The sequence below is a fragment of the Colias philodice genome, chromosome 5 (genome assembly GCF_061535455.1).
Source record: "Colias philodice isolate Cphi_HAF_F1 chromosome 5, ilColPhil1 Martin Lab GWU primary, whole genome shotgun sequence".
Lineage (NCBI taxonomy): Eukaryota > Metazoa > Arthropoda > Insecta > Lepidoptera > Pieridae > Colias > Colias philodice.
This window is the reverse complement of record NC_143090.1, coordinates 8,523,453-8,541,198: the sequence shown is the minus strand read 5'-3', so window position 1 is coordinate 8,541,198 and position 17,746 is coordinate 8,523,453. Positions and strand designations below refer to the sequence as shown.

The 17,746-nt window shown below is 32.0% G+C and overlaps 1 protein-coding gene across 6 annotated transcripts in view; it reads left to right on the top strand.

The window, feature by feature from the left end:
• Positions 1 to 4,355: 4,355 nt before the first annotated feature.
• LOC149488546 (inactive angiotensin-converting enzyme-related protein-like) overlaps positions 4,356 to 17,746 on the top strand; it is a 141,041-nt gene continuing 127,650 nt past the window's right edge. For all 6 annotated transcript variants that reach the window (XM_089695120.1, XM_089695118.1, XM_089695119.1 and 3 more), the window contains exon 1: positions 4,356 to 4,609. The gene's annotated coding sequence lies outside the window, so the exon portion shown is untranslated. The remainder of the gene's footprint in view (positions 4,610 to 17,746) is intronic.

The window sequence follows — 17,746 nt, the reverse complement described above, 5'->3', positions numbered from 1 at the left end:
TTCTGTAGACCTTTTCAATGTGTACAATACTTAGTACATTATTTTGATAAAACTCGTAGGGTTCAGCCTACGTTTGCAATGTAAGCGGATAAAATGTAATTATTTACGACATCACATTAGAAACCTCAAAAATAACAGTACTTCTCCACTATTTAATGGATGTTATTATACACATAAACCTTCCTCTTGAATCACTCTATCTATTAAAAAAAACTGCATCAAAATCCGTTGCGTAGTTTCAAAGATTTAAGCGTACAAAGGGACATAGGGACATAGGGAAATAGGGACAGAGAATGCGACTTTGTTTTATACTATGTAGTGATAAAACATATATTTGGTCCTATAAATCTTTTTCTATTCTTATTCTGTACCTAAATTGATGGCAATGTCTTCATTGCAATTTCGCTGCTTTATCGATATGAACATATAAATGTCACCCACTAAATATATTTCTAACTCCAGGGATATCGCGAGTAATGTATCTAAATAAATGATAAATAAAAATATAAACGTTAAGGGGAATTGCTCAAGTATCACGGAAACGTGTAAAAAACTTGACAATTACTGCGCTGTTCCCTCCCTCTCGGTATTTCCCTAGAATTCAAATTTCTCCTGAATTTAAGTCGAGTTCTCATGAGGGCTCATAAAATTACATCGTTGATGGTACTCGTGAGCCTGCAAGCGATCTAATTTACAAGGAGTACACGATAAAACATCTTACTATAATAATAGAAATGTCTCTTAAGGGAAAATTCTGTCTCGTACAATTAATCAAGGAATGTTGGTGCTCCGAAATTGGAGGTTAAAAATACCGTCTCCTTAAGGACACGTGTTGGGTCAAATCTTATGAAATATAGCTGAAATTCATGACTGCTATAACACTATGACATGATAAAGAAGAGAAGGTACTTATAAGATACTGTTACACCATCCTAAATGTAAACCACGGAATCGTAAGGTCTCATTTCTAATATGGATTATATCTTCTAAAAATTTGCATTGTAATACGAAAAGTACCTACACCTTAAGATACGTACAATACCACCTCCCACTGCGTCTTTAAATTAAATCTTTTCCCTCGCTTTTATGATAAAATATCTATGGTTTAAGCATTCATTAAATTTTGTAAATCTATAAACATAACAAATTATTCCCTTTCATTATTTCTGGTTCTATTTTATGGTGGTGCCATGTTTTGTTAATGAGCATTTCTTGCGCCTGTTTTAAATTTGAGTGAGTTAGTTAGAGCTGTGTGTTACTTATTATGTACCTACATAATAAGTGACTATAGCAATTTTATGGAATTAGTAAATAAATAAAATAACAATTGCTTCGTAAAACAAATGAATCGCATATAAATACTATTTTTCATTCTCTATTAAATAAAATGTGCAAATTGCTTGTACAACTTATTAACCACGCCAAGGGTCTTAAAACACGATCACGCGAATTTATGGAACTAGGTGAATTCATATGAAATTCGGGCTCATTTGTTTGCTAGAACATTGCTAATTGCTTATTGGATGTGGGAGTTAGGGACTAATTACTTAAAATAAATATAGTATGAAGGAATTTTGTGGAATCTGAGATATTAATTAATTAGTGAGGCTTACAGTTGGGAGCTATAAACTTTGTGGTGAATGTTGTTGTTGAAAGGATAAGACTTGGTAATGAATTTTAGGATCTTTGGTTTCTAGATACGCATATAAATATACGGGTTTAATTAAAAATAGCAAGAAATTATTGATTTGATCGTCACTTGCTTTTTTAATACAACCTAGGTTATTTTTACCAAGATTCCAATTTCCATATTTACTTATGTACAAAATTCATTAAGATCTGTTTTATAGATATTATTAATTATTCACGATAACGTATAACGAAAATACCCAATGAATATATACGATAATAATAAATGCTACTAGGTAGGTACTAATGCTATCCATTTGAAATGACAGTCTCAAAAATGTATTTAATCTTTTGTTATATTTTTTAAATCAATGGTTGCCAACGTAATGGTTCCTATAATTATTGAGAAAAATAAATAGAAAATAGAAAGCTTTGATAATACAGATAAAATATAATCTAGATCTAAGACAAGAATTAGTTTCATTATGTTCTTATAGCCGTTCCGAGCGGCTGGACTAAATGAATAGGAGAAATACCTACTGATTACTATGATAAGATAATTGATTTTATAGCAGTGAATCTTCGCTTTGAGAGAAAGATTTCAAGGTCGCGTCATGGCAATACCACGTCACGGTGTAAGGCGACGATTCTGGTATCTTTGAATCTTGTCAAAGGAGTTTCACTTCTGACACGTGTGCTTGGCACACACGCTCTTATTCTTTGTTACAACTACAGAGTTAATAATTAATTAATAACTACGCAAAATAAAGTAAAATAATTTTAACAAAGGCACAATTGCGCTTACTCGATTACTGTGGCTTGTACCGATTAAAATCTTTGTATTACATGCAATTAAAACGAATTTACTATCGTTATTGTATTAATCATATCGATTATGCCGTAATTCGAGTCTCGTGTACATTTTAATCGAGTACATTCTCTTATATGGTTTTAATTAATATATTGCCTGTGTAACACTATGACTTGGTATAAGAGAAAGGTGCTACAGGATGAGAATAAAAATATGTACTTAGACGGCATTGTTCGAAATAAAAAAACTAATTGATAGTGCTATAATAAATTGTGCTTAGATATTATTAATCAGACGGTGATTATTAAGTCGTTAAGATATTATTCTTTTTTATATCTATCATAACGTTCAAGTATGCAAATGTCTAGAAGATATGTAATAGTATGCTAATTAAAAAAAATCGTCGCCTTACTCCATGACGTGACGGTATTTCCATGACACGTCCTTGTAATTTTACTCTCAACGCGCCCAAAGAAGTTTCACTTGAAAACAAACAAATAAAAGTATGTTTTTAAATAACGACGGATAAGTACCTATTATCCAAGCATTGAAAAATCGGCCCTAAATGGAATTTGTAAACAACCGTTATTGCGTATAGGAGTTATCAGACAAACGATAATACATATATAATATAGTACTTAGTAGTTAAGCTTATTATGTACCTACTTATAAAGCAGTCAATGTAATTATTTAATTTTTTTGTATAAAAATTAAAAAATCAAGAAAGCGAGCATTTCAAGCACAAAACTTTGTATCGGGAACCACAATAACACTTTATACGTTTCCGCGAGCAAAGCCACGCGCGGGAAACTAGTGTGTCCATAAATAATAAACCCATTAAGCTTATTCCAGGATCCAATATCGGTGGAGTATTGACCGTGTAAAGTCAATTATATATGCCCATAAAGCATTAGGAGCTAAGGTTTGCTACGAACTCAAATTAGATAAATTTCTATGAAGGAACATTTTGTGAGGTCATTGCTTATTAAGATATACCTAGATACCAAATTATATATTTGCGTCGAGGCTGAAGGATGGAAAACTATAATATACAGGGTGTGGCGTAATTAATGAATAAAATAATAATTAATAATGTTCTCTTCCCTCGTTCAGGATTTAGGTAATTATTAAAAGTATTAGGTATTTATATGTATTAAGTATCATAATACACGCTAGGTCCGTAATGTTTCGTAATGCACTATTTTAACATTTCCATTGTTTTCCATTGAGTTACATGTACATGTTGTTTTCCACTTTTTTCTGCTGTGGAATGTGGATATATTTATAGGCATACAAAGAAAATACCATACTACTGTGGAAACATAATGCAGGTATCTGTCATAGTATTTTATTTGATAAGTAGGTATATATGTAGGTATTTAAAATTTCATACAACTTCTCTTTACTATGGTATAAGTTACAACTTACATCACTGTCAAATACCTACCTATTATCAAAATCTGTCCAATAGTTTTCCCGTGGAAGCATAACAAACATAGGTAACTACATGAGATACCTACCTACACAGGACAAACCACTTGACTAGGTGGTTCTTAGTTCTTACGGTAATCGAAAATAAATAACAATTAGGATTCAGCTATCATGTCTTTAGCGATATCCGATAAACGTTGTTGTGTATTTTTTTACTTATAGCTATATCTAGGTTTATTAAAATTGTTACACTTATCTATTAATATAAGTAGTAAGTAGGTACCTTAATTAGGATTATCTGTAATATTTTCTTCGAGTGGAAACTGATTTTAAAAACACTATCATTAAATAATTCCAATAGATAGGTAGGTACGTATCATATAAGTTTAAAATTATATAAAAATAGTAGAAGCAAAAACAATATTTCATGGTTACGATTTACCATTCATTCGTTCAGTAATCGAATGAAGATTGAATTTTACTTTCTTGGAGCGAGTCAGTCAGCGAGCGACCTTCGTGCGATGAGGTTGTGTGTTGTGCGTAGTGTGCGCGTCAACGATATCGCGAAATAAACAAAACTTTTTTTGTGTTTGTGATGTGAATTAGTGCAAAATGACGATAATCTGTGCTACTTTCTAGTGTGATATAAACATACTGCGTGTTTTTATTTTGTGTTTACAAAGTTTTGTAATTGGTTTTACATCATCACTGGATTTTCAAGTCACCGGCATTTTAACTGTAAGTATACAGTACATACTTCATTATTCATTATTGGATGATTTTTTCGGTTCCAAAGGTCGGCATTGATGATTTTAATTTTAAATGTGCCATTCGTATTCATTATCGCATCAATAATAATAAATAGGTCTTGTATCAGTGAATGGATTGCTTATCGTATTTATAACACTAGGTTATATTGATTTTGTTTATCTTAACCGGATCAAATCATTTCTAATTAATGTACATAATACCTAATTTAAATTACCTACTAAACCGACTGTAGTTTTAATTTGTAATTACCCCCAACTGGCAACATATTTTGATAGTGAAGCACTTTAAAACCAACTAAATATTTATTTCCTATGTACTCACGTGTGTGTCGGTTACTAGACCGTATTCAAAATTTTAATCGTAGTCGGCATGCTGTGGAAAAAATTACAACCATTAGTAACTTATAATACCTATTATAGTTATAGATTTACATAGGTACGGTCTCTGTCTCTGATTTTATTAGATTATTAGTTGCTAAAAACATTAAATTTATAGGTACCTACCTAGGTACCTAATGAAATACCTAATTAGGCACATACCGTTTTGCAGTATCTACGACAATAAACATGATAAAATCAAAGAATTTTAATTTAATGACCTTCACCAGTAAGTATTAAATATATAAATTACGTAATATCACAGTATTACAATAGTATGGTAATACTGTGGTAATATATCTTGTATTCAATTGCTTTTGAAATGTAATCATAGGTATTAAGGTAATGGGCATTGTAAGTAAGTCTAGTTGAGGAAGGTTACGGACTGTGGTTGCTATCTAATTCCAAACAGCATTAGACTCAGGCTATTTGGTTTTCTATAGATCTCAGAATATTTTAAGGATTTATATTTATAAATTTATATATTTTAAGGATTCATCTACCTACAAGACTGAGTATTTCATACCTATTCAGTTGCTTTTATCTTTTCATAGTATAATAATAATACTGTAAATCGTATTGGTGGAATTACTCTTCTATTTTAGGGACTTCGACCTTCAACACTTGACATGTAAAATTGAAGTCATTAGTGGTCAGAGAAACGTCGATCTACAAAGGCCCATAATATTTTGTACTTTTTGCCTTCCCTTTATCATTTCGTCATTAGTAATTTATTCATAAACTAGCTTTCCACCCGCAGCTTCGCCCACGCAGTCATAGAAAAACCCGCATAGTTCCCGTTCCCGTGGGATTTCCGGGATAAAACCACCTACCTATTTCCCGGGGTAAAAAGTAGCCTATGTCCTTTCTCGGGTACCAAAATATCTCTATACCAAATTTCATGCAAATTGGTTCAGTAGTTAAGGCGTGATTGAGTAACAGACAGACAGACAGAGATACTTTCGCATTTATAATTATTAGGATTTTATCGATTTATTAGGATTAGTGAGAGTATGAAATTTTAATGAATACGATTGATTTAATTATCGTTAAGTACTTGCAACGTTCAAACATTAAAAGCTAATAACTATGACAATGTTGTTTAGCTGAAATCGGATAAAGCCAAACCACAAAATGTCACCGCAAAATAAATAGTTAGGTATTTAACACAATGCAAATTGCAATTACATTTACTATTTTAGTATTGACATTTGATTTGTTAGTGGTGGAAAGGGTGTATTATCAAATTGTGGATAAGTATCATTTATTAATAAATTAATAGAGGGTAATGGGTACTGTTATTATCAAGTAATATTGGGTATCAAATTCGTTAAAAATGTTATTTTGTGTAGGCATTTGGTTCGCGACTGTTTTTAACTTGAACTTGATATCTTTTTTTTTATTTATCACAGGAGTATTGGATATCATTACTAAGTTATTGCAGAACAAGCCAGCAGAAACTATTGTAAGCAAAATTCCGCAAAGCCCAAACTCACAAAATCTGAATTCAGAACCCAGGAAATTTGATGTCGGTTTTGATATTTTTCAGGTTCTATCGTTGGAATGGAATTTCCGTCCTCGTCGTCCGTCTTTCCTAGGTTAGGAGAAATGCAATTAAAACTGCATTTTGTTTGGTTCTGGCACTTAATTATAGACTATAAAAATATCTCACTTGGCTTTTCTCTATGGAGATAGTCCAGGGAGATATTATTATAAGATACCGCTTGTATTATTTCCGTAATAACCCATTTCGGATAAAAATTAAATTCGACTTCGGCGAGCGATATGAAAAAGTTTTACGAGGGCCATAAAGAAAACATTTCTAAGGCTTAGGCCGACAAATCACCGCTAAATTGTTGCGAAGCCAGATTGAAACGCCTAGTATTAAACCTAAAATTGTGATTTTAGGTTCACTTTAATGGTATTTTTTTATACTTGAGGGAATTGAAATGCTTGTCAGAAATGTTTTAAATTATATCCACTAAATCATTGTATTTGTGATCATTGTTTTTATTTTTAAGTATATAATAAAGCAATAGGTACGTATAAATTATTATGAAGGTACGTATAAATTATTATGAAAACACATATTATGTATAATGTTATGCAACAGATGTAGCATTCGTTTGTAGAATGACTCTTATGATTTTTCATACTCGCTGTATTCAGTAGGATAAACAAATATTTGTATACAAGTTTAACATGTAGAAACTAAAGTATTTAGCAAGAAACTTATTCAAATATAATATAGTCATCTACCTATACAAGTAATGTTTATGCGTAAATAGGATTTAACCCAAAATTAATTAACGCACTGTTTGAGTTAAACTTGGCTTTAATGATATAAACAGCTCCATGATTCTTATTAAACGTGATTAAGGACGGAGAGGTTAAATATCAAAATTCAAGGAGGCAAGGGATAAATTATATTTAATTAATTTTAGCTTGTGTTTTCAAAGTGCAGATTTTGAGAATAAGTTTAAAGAGTAATTATATTTAGAAATAAATTAATGAGCAATTGGAATTTCATACCTAAGGCGCGGGACATATACAAGCGGCGCGGCGCGCATCGGGCGCACCGCGGGCGCACTGCCGGCGCGCCGCGGGCGCGCTGCCGGCGCGCCTCGGGCGCGCCGCCGGCGCGCTGCCGGCGCGCCTCGGGCGCGCTGCCGGCGCGCCTCGGGCGCGCTGCCGGCGCGCATCGGGCGCGCTGTTGGCGTCCGAAAATGATATTTATATAGAGTGGTTAAATGCATTTTCTTCATGCATAATTTAGTAAAATTATGTTTTTTGTGCTAAAAGAGATTAACATTAATTTGAAAGTAACGATTTTGTTTTGATAATTCCTTGTAAGTAAATAGCGAGGATAACCCCACGATTGCAAATATATCTTTGTTGAAAATGTTGGAATTTACTTGGAAAATTTTATAGTACTTTTAAAGTAATTTTAAAGTAGTACTGGTGTAATGATGGAAGAAAAGAAGGTTAAAATAACACAAAATTTATATTGTACTAGCGGTCCACCCCGGCTTCGCCCGTGGTACATATTTCGCAATAAAAGGTAGTCTATGTTCTTTCTCAGGGTCTAAAGATTATCTGTGCCAAATTTCATCAAAATCGGTCCAGTACCTAGTTTATGCGTGAAAACCATACATACATACATACATACATACATACATACATACATACATACATACATACATACATACATACATACATACATACATACATACATACATACATACATACAAACCTTTCCTCTTTATAATATTAGGTAGTATAGATAAAATATGGTTTTCAAACACAGGTTTACATTTAAACCATATAAATCTTATCATTAAAATCTCAGTTCAAAAGTATTTACAGTACTGATCATTCCACAATATTATTACAATTACAAATAAATAAAAAACACAATCAAAATCAGGATTATCTTTATTTCTGACATTGTAAATACATGGGAACTTTCATTATGCTCTTCTTCATTTTCACTTTCCCTACTGCCATCACCTGTGTAAATCATTTCATCGATTAATTCAATTCACCTTTAAAAACAAAACGAAGAAGGGTATGTAATAGCAGCTCTATATAATTCCACACAGAGAGAACACATTTTTGACTGACAGGCTACCGTCTCCTACCACCCGATTTGTTTTTGATTGTGTATGACCGTGAATTGACCTCTATTTGGATGCGATGGGGGAAGCGCGCCTGCGGTACGCCTGCGGTACGCCCGCGGCGCAACGGTGGCGTGCCGCCTCGACGCCTGTCCAAAATTCTTTCATACAAAATGTATAAGAAGGATGAGGTGCAAAACAGATTGAAGAGGCGCGCTTATGGCACGCCCGCGCCCGCACCGCTTGTGTTTGACCCGCGCCTAGAGGAATGTACGTAGGTACTCATTTATTTTTATTTTTTATATTGCATTAAAATAACAATACATTTGGTAAATTCGCATTTCGCATACCTATTTGTTACGAGTTACGACTCGATGCTGATACCTTATTATAATCTACGCAAGTATGAACCACATTATACATGTACTAGTTACTACCTATGTATGAACGGATGTGAAGATATGCTTTTGTATATTTTTATTTGCTCATGATTTAATATTATTGTTATTGAATATCTCTTATTATTTATTTGTCTATTCATAATGTTTTATAAACATTCCGAATCGGTGGTAAACAAGTTTAAATGAAAATCTTTTCGGTAAACGCTCGCTTTTCTTTTAGTTTGTTTTTAAAAAGTGTCGCAACTTATTTTTTCTGGAATGTTCTTATTTCAATTAGTGCCTTTGTTATTGTCTTTCTAGCAATTACATTTCAATTTAGCGACAGAATTTATTACTTTCCTTCTAGCTATAAATATATTTTAATTTAACGTAACTCGACACCTGAAGGACAACGATAAATATTTTTACTAATTGTTCAACTTTACACAAGCTAAGATACTTTTACTGAGAAATTAATATTATATTTATTTAATACTGGTAAAAAGCCGCGTCTCTGACTCGTTTTATTTTTATGGAAACTTCTGTTTGAAAATGAATTTACCTAATTTGTTGTTAAAAATGATGTCACGTAGGCATAGGTAATGTTTATTTTTAGATGTAATAAACTAATCATATGAACAATGTTTATACATAAGAACATCACCTTTATTAAGGAAAGAGTTTTACAGTAAGTAGGTACTTAAATTTAAAGTAGGTACTTAGATAATAAAACAAAATTGTGATTTGTGATATAATTACTACCGCTATATTTTTGCATTTGGTTTTACGCATTTTTAAATCAGTAATCTGGAAAATAACAACAAACATTGTAATCAAAAGTACTACATATGTATTTACATTTACAAACGAAAACCAAGTCTCAATGAAGTTATTTCGCTAACGATCGTCTAATTAACAACTAGATAATTCCAAGTTCGACCTTGGTTCAACAAACCCGCGTGATAACGTGATTACGACATTGGATTCCAAATAATTAAGAAATAGGTGCCTTGACTTGACTATACAATATTTAAAATACGAAATGCGTATATTATGTGGTAATGTGTCGTTTACGCATATCGCGGTGATGGTAGACTTAAATTTTAACTTAACTTAAATTTTAAATTTTTATGGTTATAGATTCTTCGAATTTTAATTTTAGGTACATTTAGGTAGGTGGCAAAGGTTTTTTTAAATATTTTTTTTAAATATCTTTATTAACACGTACAATAAAACTTTAAACTACGTAGTATAGTAGCTTTACCTAGTTTAATTTTAGTATAATGTTTAACAAAGTAGATTAAATAAACAAAAACGTTAATTATGTTTAAAGTATTGATTTAAATGCTATTAAATCGTATGCAATTTAATTTCGCGAATTTTATTACATTTTGTGTAAACAATTCAAGGGATGATTTAAATAGGTATTGTTTTCGTAAATATTGCATTGGCACTGTTTATACAATAGAAAGTGTTGAATTCAATATAGTTTCGTGATATTTTTTTGGGATTAGTTGAAGTTGAGAGTCAGTAAGTCAGAGACAGTTTACAGATAAAAAGTAGCTTTGTACCGACATAATTTATTTATTTATTTCTGATTCCTTACAGCTATTCTTACAATAATTACATAATAATTGAACAATACGCCAATGAAAAGGAATTCCATTAATAGAATTATTATAATAAACATGTGACAAAGAAAATTGAGTAAGAAAGTAGGAGGAAAAGATATACGTTAAAATAATAAACAAAATACTATTGTGATGAGTGTAGGTGTAGGTATGGTGTGTAGTCTGTTGTGAGTGAGTGTGTAAATGAGAGTATGTATGTATATACTTAAGTAACTAAAAATTAAGTACTGAAACCTATATTATATATAATAATTTAAATAATTCAACGCTAAATAAAGCGTAAAGAAAGTGTAAATTCAAAGGAACTTTTTGGTTGTTAGGTATGCGTAAAAGTTTAAATGTTATTATGGATTTTATTTTTAACTAGCTGACCCCACGTCGTTTCGGATCATCATTATTTTGTTCGTAACTTTTATGTAGAAAATTTCAATGTTGCTATTCGGTGCGGAGACGAATCCAACAAATCAAATATCATTGAAATTTTTTTTCCGAGCTATAAATATTGTTGTAAAAACAATTTTGTTTTGTTTTTATTGAGGTTTAAATTTCTCATCCAAGAAGAATTTGTTAGAAAAACTTATTAGTTTTTATAACAAACTAGCGGTCCGCCCCGGCTTCGCCCGTGGTACATATTTACGTTTTCTCTACGTAAAAACCATCCTCGTACTTCAAGGAATATAATAAAAAAAGAATTATCGAAATCGGTTCAGCCGTTCTCGAGTTATGCGCTTACCAACACATTTTGCGATTAATTTTTATATATAAGATTTGTTGTCAATAAAGGATGCCTCATGCGATGGAAAAGATTAGCTCGATTATCATTTTCATTACTAATATGTATTTGTAAAATTAATGATAATTCCAATAGGTATCATGTTTAGCAAATTATTAATACATTAATAAATTAAATACCTACTTTGTGATAAAGTCGAACACGGAATTAAATAATCTAAATTACGAAAGTAGATAATTTATTTTTGAAGGGCGAAATGCCATAATATACTCGAAACACATATCGCTTGTGAATCGTTCTATATAACAAAATCAGCGATATTTCATTTCATCATTCACAACAAAAAGAGACAATAATACTGAAGATCAAATATAATACATTTGTATTTATAGGTATTTAATATTTATACATATACCTAAATAATTTAAACTTGTCCCTTAACTAACGGGCTAAAATAATGTACAATGAAATAATTCCAATGTTTTATTATGTTCTACCAGTTCCTATGATTGTGATTGGAACGGACAACTTTGTTTCAAATTCGGCTCGAAATCTTATCTCCGTCAAGCCAGGGGGCTGACGTGTAACTTAGCACTCAACTATGAACTAAAGGGTTAATCCCCTGGGTCTATCAATAACCAGGTATCTGACAGGTCACTGATATATCTCACGGTAGTTTAACTTCGACAGAGCTCGGTTCCGTCTGCCGTCAGCGGGGATTTGAAAATACTGTTGATGTATGAGTTTTTTAATATTATTGACTAATGATATAAAATGTTATGGTTTATGGTCACAGAAGTAAAATATATTTAATAAGGCGAAAACCTATCGACTTATCGAAAACCTACAATTATGATAGATTCTATATTGAATCCACTATACCTTTCAACAGTCTTTATGAGAATTGGCGTATATGAAACGGGTCATAAATACAACTTCAATACAAAGTTGAGGTCTGCGTATAATACTAACTAGTTTTATTCGTTTCTACTGTTATCTATTTGAATTAAACACTTCCGAAATTATGGAAATATGTGATAGGGATGGCTGTCGGCTAAATATGTTTTGCGATATTCCTACAGTACCTAATAGGTACACACAGTTTATTTATTCGAGATAAAAATAAGTAAAGGTATACAGTATGATTCTCTACATCATAAGCTCAGCTTGTAAATAAATAACAGTAAATAAAACCATCCCAACAAAAGCCATTAGCATTTAGCAATAACTCGGATATTGGCGCTGACTCCACGAGCGAGAGAATCGCGGCGATATTATCGTCGTGCCACGTATTTCTATACACTCTCTATGGAACCGTCTCCACACGGCGATATTATCGCCGCGATGCGACGAGTGGCAATGAGCGTGCGAAACGTCATTACATCGTCGCTAGCCCGCCGCGAGTAGCAGCGGGCGCGCTGTCAAACGCAGCGTCATTTCAGCGTTGCCTCGTAGTTCTCTTCAAGGAAACGTGGCGATACCGTTACGAGTCGCGACGATACGCGGCGGAATTATCGCTCGTTCGTGGAGATTATCCGACGATATAAGGGCGGACTCGTCGCGATTCTCTCGCTCGTGGAGTCAGCGCCTTAGCTGTATATTAAATGTAACTAAATAAATAAAGATACACATGCACCGTAAATATAACAAAGCGTTAAACATAAAACACGAAGAGCAAATTAATAAAGCAGAAGATTCTTAATTAAACGTACAATGTGTGTTTGTTTTACGAAAACTGGTTGTTTAATGAATACGTTTGTTTGAAGTGACGGCATTTGGAGTAATTAATGTTGAACACTATTTCGTGGCCATTTTGTTATGCGTAAGGTAAAATGCCTTGATTTAGGTTCGAATTAAAAGATATTTAAGTTGAAATATTTTCCTTTTGCATTGGTTGATCAGTTTGGGTCCGACTCGATGTCTGGTGGTTTTTCGAAACCATTTTCAACTATATTGCGTTTATCTATAAATGACTATAACTGTTGGTCGTACTATTTTTAGTGAGTTATTAGACATTTTATTCATAACGTTTCCTTAAAATATTCTTTCCAGAATTAACAGCGATTGACGTCAAAATTTCCCCGGAAATAATAAACCAATTACAAGAAATGTCATTACTAAGGGCTATTGGGAAATGTAACAAAGTCAGCCGAATTGTGAAGTTTGAAACTGGTTAAAAATCGTGTCGTCATCAAATAATATCGTTGACGAGCGAAGATTCTGCTTGTTTCGCATCTTAGTTCTGCCTTTCCTTATCCTATCTGGAAGTTTGTTAAATTTGGATTTTACGCTTAAAAAATTAAGGTTTTATTTCCCTTAATTTATTCCTCGGGATCTTGTCAACTTTTTGAATTGTAAGGTATAAATAAGGCGAAAAATTAATTAATAAGCATTCTTAAAAAGTTTGTGAATTATATTAATAGTTTTTACTAAAACATTTATGGACAGTGTAGAAATTTTTTTTACGCGTGGGTATTCATGGATGATGATCGTCATTATTTTTGCTTATCGCCCTTATCTAAATAGTTTTAATAGACACATATCGATTGATGATATCTAGGGTTTAGTTACTCAAAGTGATATTATGCTGTATCAGTAAATAAATAGAACGCAACTGAAGAATTTAATTACCACGCGTACCTATTGAGTCGTCCCAAAATTGATAAAAAGCAAGCTATCAAAAGAAGACTAATCCATCTCTTTGTAAACAAATTAACCACGCTTGACTGAACCAAAAGGTCCAAGATTTCAATATCATTTATCTTTCAGCAAATAACAAATCCCCGTTGTAAATAAAAGAACACGACACAAATAGCAATATTCATTACGTATTAGAATACACGATGCAATAATGTATACGGGATCAAAAGTGAATGCCCTGTCGATCAGTCTAGACAAAAGATAGTAACGGTATTCTATCCGTTTAGCATCTCTGCGTTTGTTAGTTCAAGTGTAATTGTTAGTGTTCCAGTTAAACACGATACTTGTATGTTGACTTCTTTGACGCGTCCTTAGCATTCCTTAATGTAGTAATGTTTAGAGTTTACACTATTACAAACTTTCCGCCCGCGGCTTCGTCCGCTTTATCTAAATTATATACTAAAACCTTCCTCTTTAAACACTTTATCTATTAAAATAAACCGCATTAAAATCGGTTGCGTAGTTTAAAAGATTTAAGCATTAGGGACATTCAGAAAGCGACTTTGATTTGTACTATGTATACGTATAATGTAGTAAACGGTATGTAGTGCTTGAGATAATTCAATCCCGGACATTGCATATAATGCTATCTCGTAAGTGAGAAATGCTTGCGTAGAAGTGATAAAAATGTTTAGGTCATTCGAAATACATTGCTTACTCACCTTTTTGATATTATGCAATATGTTTACGATAGTGGCGATGAATCCTTATAATTTTTGGTTATAACTTATAATCCTATTCTTAATTAGATGAAAATAGGTCAAAGAAGTGAATATAAGGAAGTTCGTCGTTTTGTACATTTATTTGAACATGTTTACTCAAATGCTACTCTATATTTATTGTGTCATTAGATTATAGAATAACTATGTATAATTTAAATATAATTGATAAAGAAAGTAACTACAATGTGACGTAAGTTTTCTATTACAGTAATTATAAAATAGTATAATTATAAGATCCGGACACCTTAATTAGGTTAACGAGGTCAAGAATTGTGTAACCCACTGACATTCACGTGTGACATTTTTAAAGTACCTAACTACCTACTAATATTAAACATATTTTATAATAATTTTACAAAAGGTTTCGTTTATTTTTAAAATACTTGCAATTTTACTAAGGTTATAATAATATTTTCGCAAAAATACGTGGCGTATTTTTATTTTTATACATCTGTTTTTGAAATTGCTTTCAGTTTAGCATATTACTTAAATTATGGTACTTTCAGGCAATTATACTTCTTACAATCTCATTCAATCTGCTATAATAATTAATAATGCTATGGCTATTAAGACATTATTCATATATGTAGTATACCGATGCTTACCTTTGCCTATTTAAAATATGAAGAATTTCCACTAAAAACAAAATGTTGTCGCAATGTTGCGAAAAATTATTATCTAAGTATCTATCTATACTAATATTATAAAGAGGAAAAGTTTGTAAGTATGTATGTATGTATGTATGTATGTATGGTTTTCACGCAAAAACTACTGGACCGATTTCAAAAATTCTTTCACCATTAGAAAGCTGCATCTTTACTGAGCAACATAGGCTATATTGCATTTTCAAAAAAATTAGAGATCCTTACCAAAAATGCAATAATGTAACCCAAGGTGTAAAAAAATCCTCAATAAAACTTCTGTCATCGCGTGCGCTGCGGAATCTATTGAAGATAGAACAAAAAAATGTTCTACGGTATTATAGAATGGATCAATATCTACAAGAAAGTCCGCGATACCATATGTCCATCTTCAGTAGTTATGTTACTACAACAACTTTTTTACGTTTTCAAAGTAAATAGAAGTGCCGACAGTATTCAAACCATGTTATCCATACACATATATTAATCCTTATCCCATTAAATGATGTTTTATTATAGACTGTTTCAATACCAGCAAAATACTTTTTAAATGAAAAGAATTGGATATTCCATTCCAAAGATATAACGAATTTTTAAAAGTGTCAATCTACAGAAAATAGTAGGTATACTGTTCGAGCAGGCCGTAGTGCGGGGGTCACGGAGGAATTCTACCAATATGCGTCTTGACGGAACACAGTGGGGTTTTGGTCGGTAGGAATCCGACATAACCCACGGCCCCTCCCCCGGAGGCCGTGGGTATCTATGAAAGATTTCCCCACTAAAACAAAAAAAAAAAAACAAAGGCCGTAGTGCGGGACGGGGTAAAGGTGATTTTCATGTGATTAAAAATTAAACCTATAGTCCGGCCTATAGTAGACTTTTCACTCTAACGATATCGCATCTATGCGGGTGAAACCGCAGGGCATTGCTAGTCTATAAATAAAAATGGACGTCATATAACACGGAACCAAGGTTGCTAGGAAGATTATTCTTAGTCACGATTAAAGTAGGTACTTTATCTGATAAGAATGTATAATATTGTAACAATAAATATTTGGCACTTGGTGTCACAGATAATCTATAGAATGACGTCATCAATGTGTTTTATGGATTCCAATCAGATAATATGATATCAAAGTTTAGTGTTATTTGTAATAAAGATTATAAACTATAATAAATGAGTTATCAAAACCATACTAAAGTATAACCTACATAAACCACGCATCAAAATGCATTTTAGAATTTGGATCGGAGAATTGTTGCGGTTTTCTATTTTTAATTTGACATAGATAAATAAACATGTCCATAGACAATTATTAGTCATCTAAAAGTTGAAATTATACGTGGATATAAAAATCATAGTTATTTCACTTATTCAAAAATTATCAATAGAAAGGTATCCACTTCACATACCTACACACATAATTGGATAATATCTGAAAATTAAAGAATAGGAGATCTAAAGAAATTAATTAATTTTATTTTAAATGTTATATCTACCAGACAATAATTCTTAAATGTCTTAATTGGGATTTAAACTAGATTACAAAAGTAATTTTCTCCTATTACCCATAATGAATGGATAAATCATAAATTGTAAGATCTAATATTGTGAAACAGACCCTAAATTTCGTCTTAAATTTATTGTTGAGGCCAATCACAAGAATTTAATGGCACTATAATAATAATTTTTAGATGAGATGGCGAGCCCATCATATTTCTTAGAACACATTCCAACTTGCCTGTGTGTGTGAGCTTTATACCTGTGTGTGTGTTTGTGTCGGTGTACATATATGATAATATAGTATGGTTTCTAGATGATATTTTAATGATGTAACCTTAAATAAACCTAAGGTTTATTTGAAAATGGATAGTTTTTATGTGTAATGGAGTTATTTGAACATAATACTTGTGTAATTGCGAAGTAAGTACTTAAATACGTAATCCTACGTTCCCTTTTATGTACCTATGATGTTATTTATGGGCAAATAGGTGATCACATCTTACTAGATCTAGACTGTTACTACCAGTTGTAACGTTTACATTTTAATTAGTATAATAATTAGACGACAAATGATAATTACTAATTAGTAATGCAATGGTTTTTAATTTTTTTTTTTATTTTATTCCTTATCTGACAAGGACCCGACAGACATTCACGTGTATGTACTTTCAAACGTGCAGGGGCGTTTATCGTTATATTAAGTTTTCTGACATTTTATATTAGAAGTTTTATTAGACGAATGATTCGAGTTTTTATTTTTTAATTTTATTTAACCCTTCAATTCCCAGTGTCACCTGTA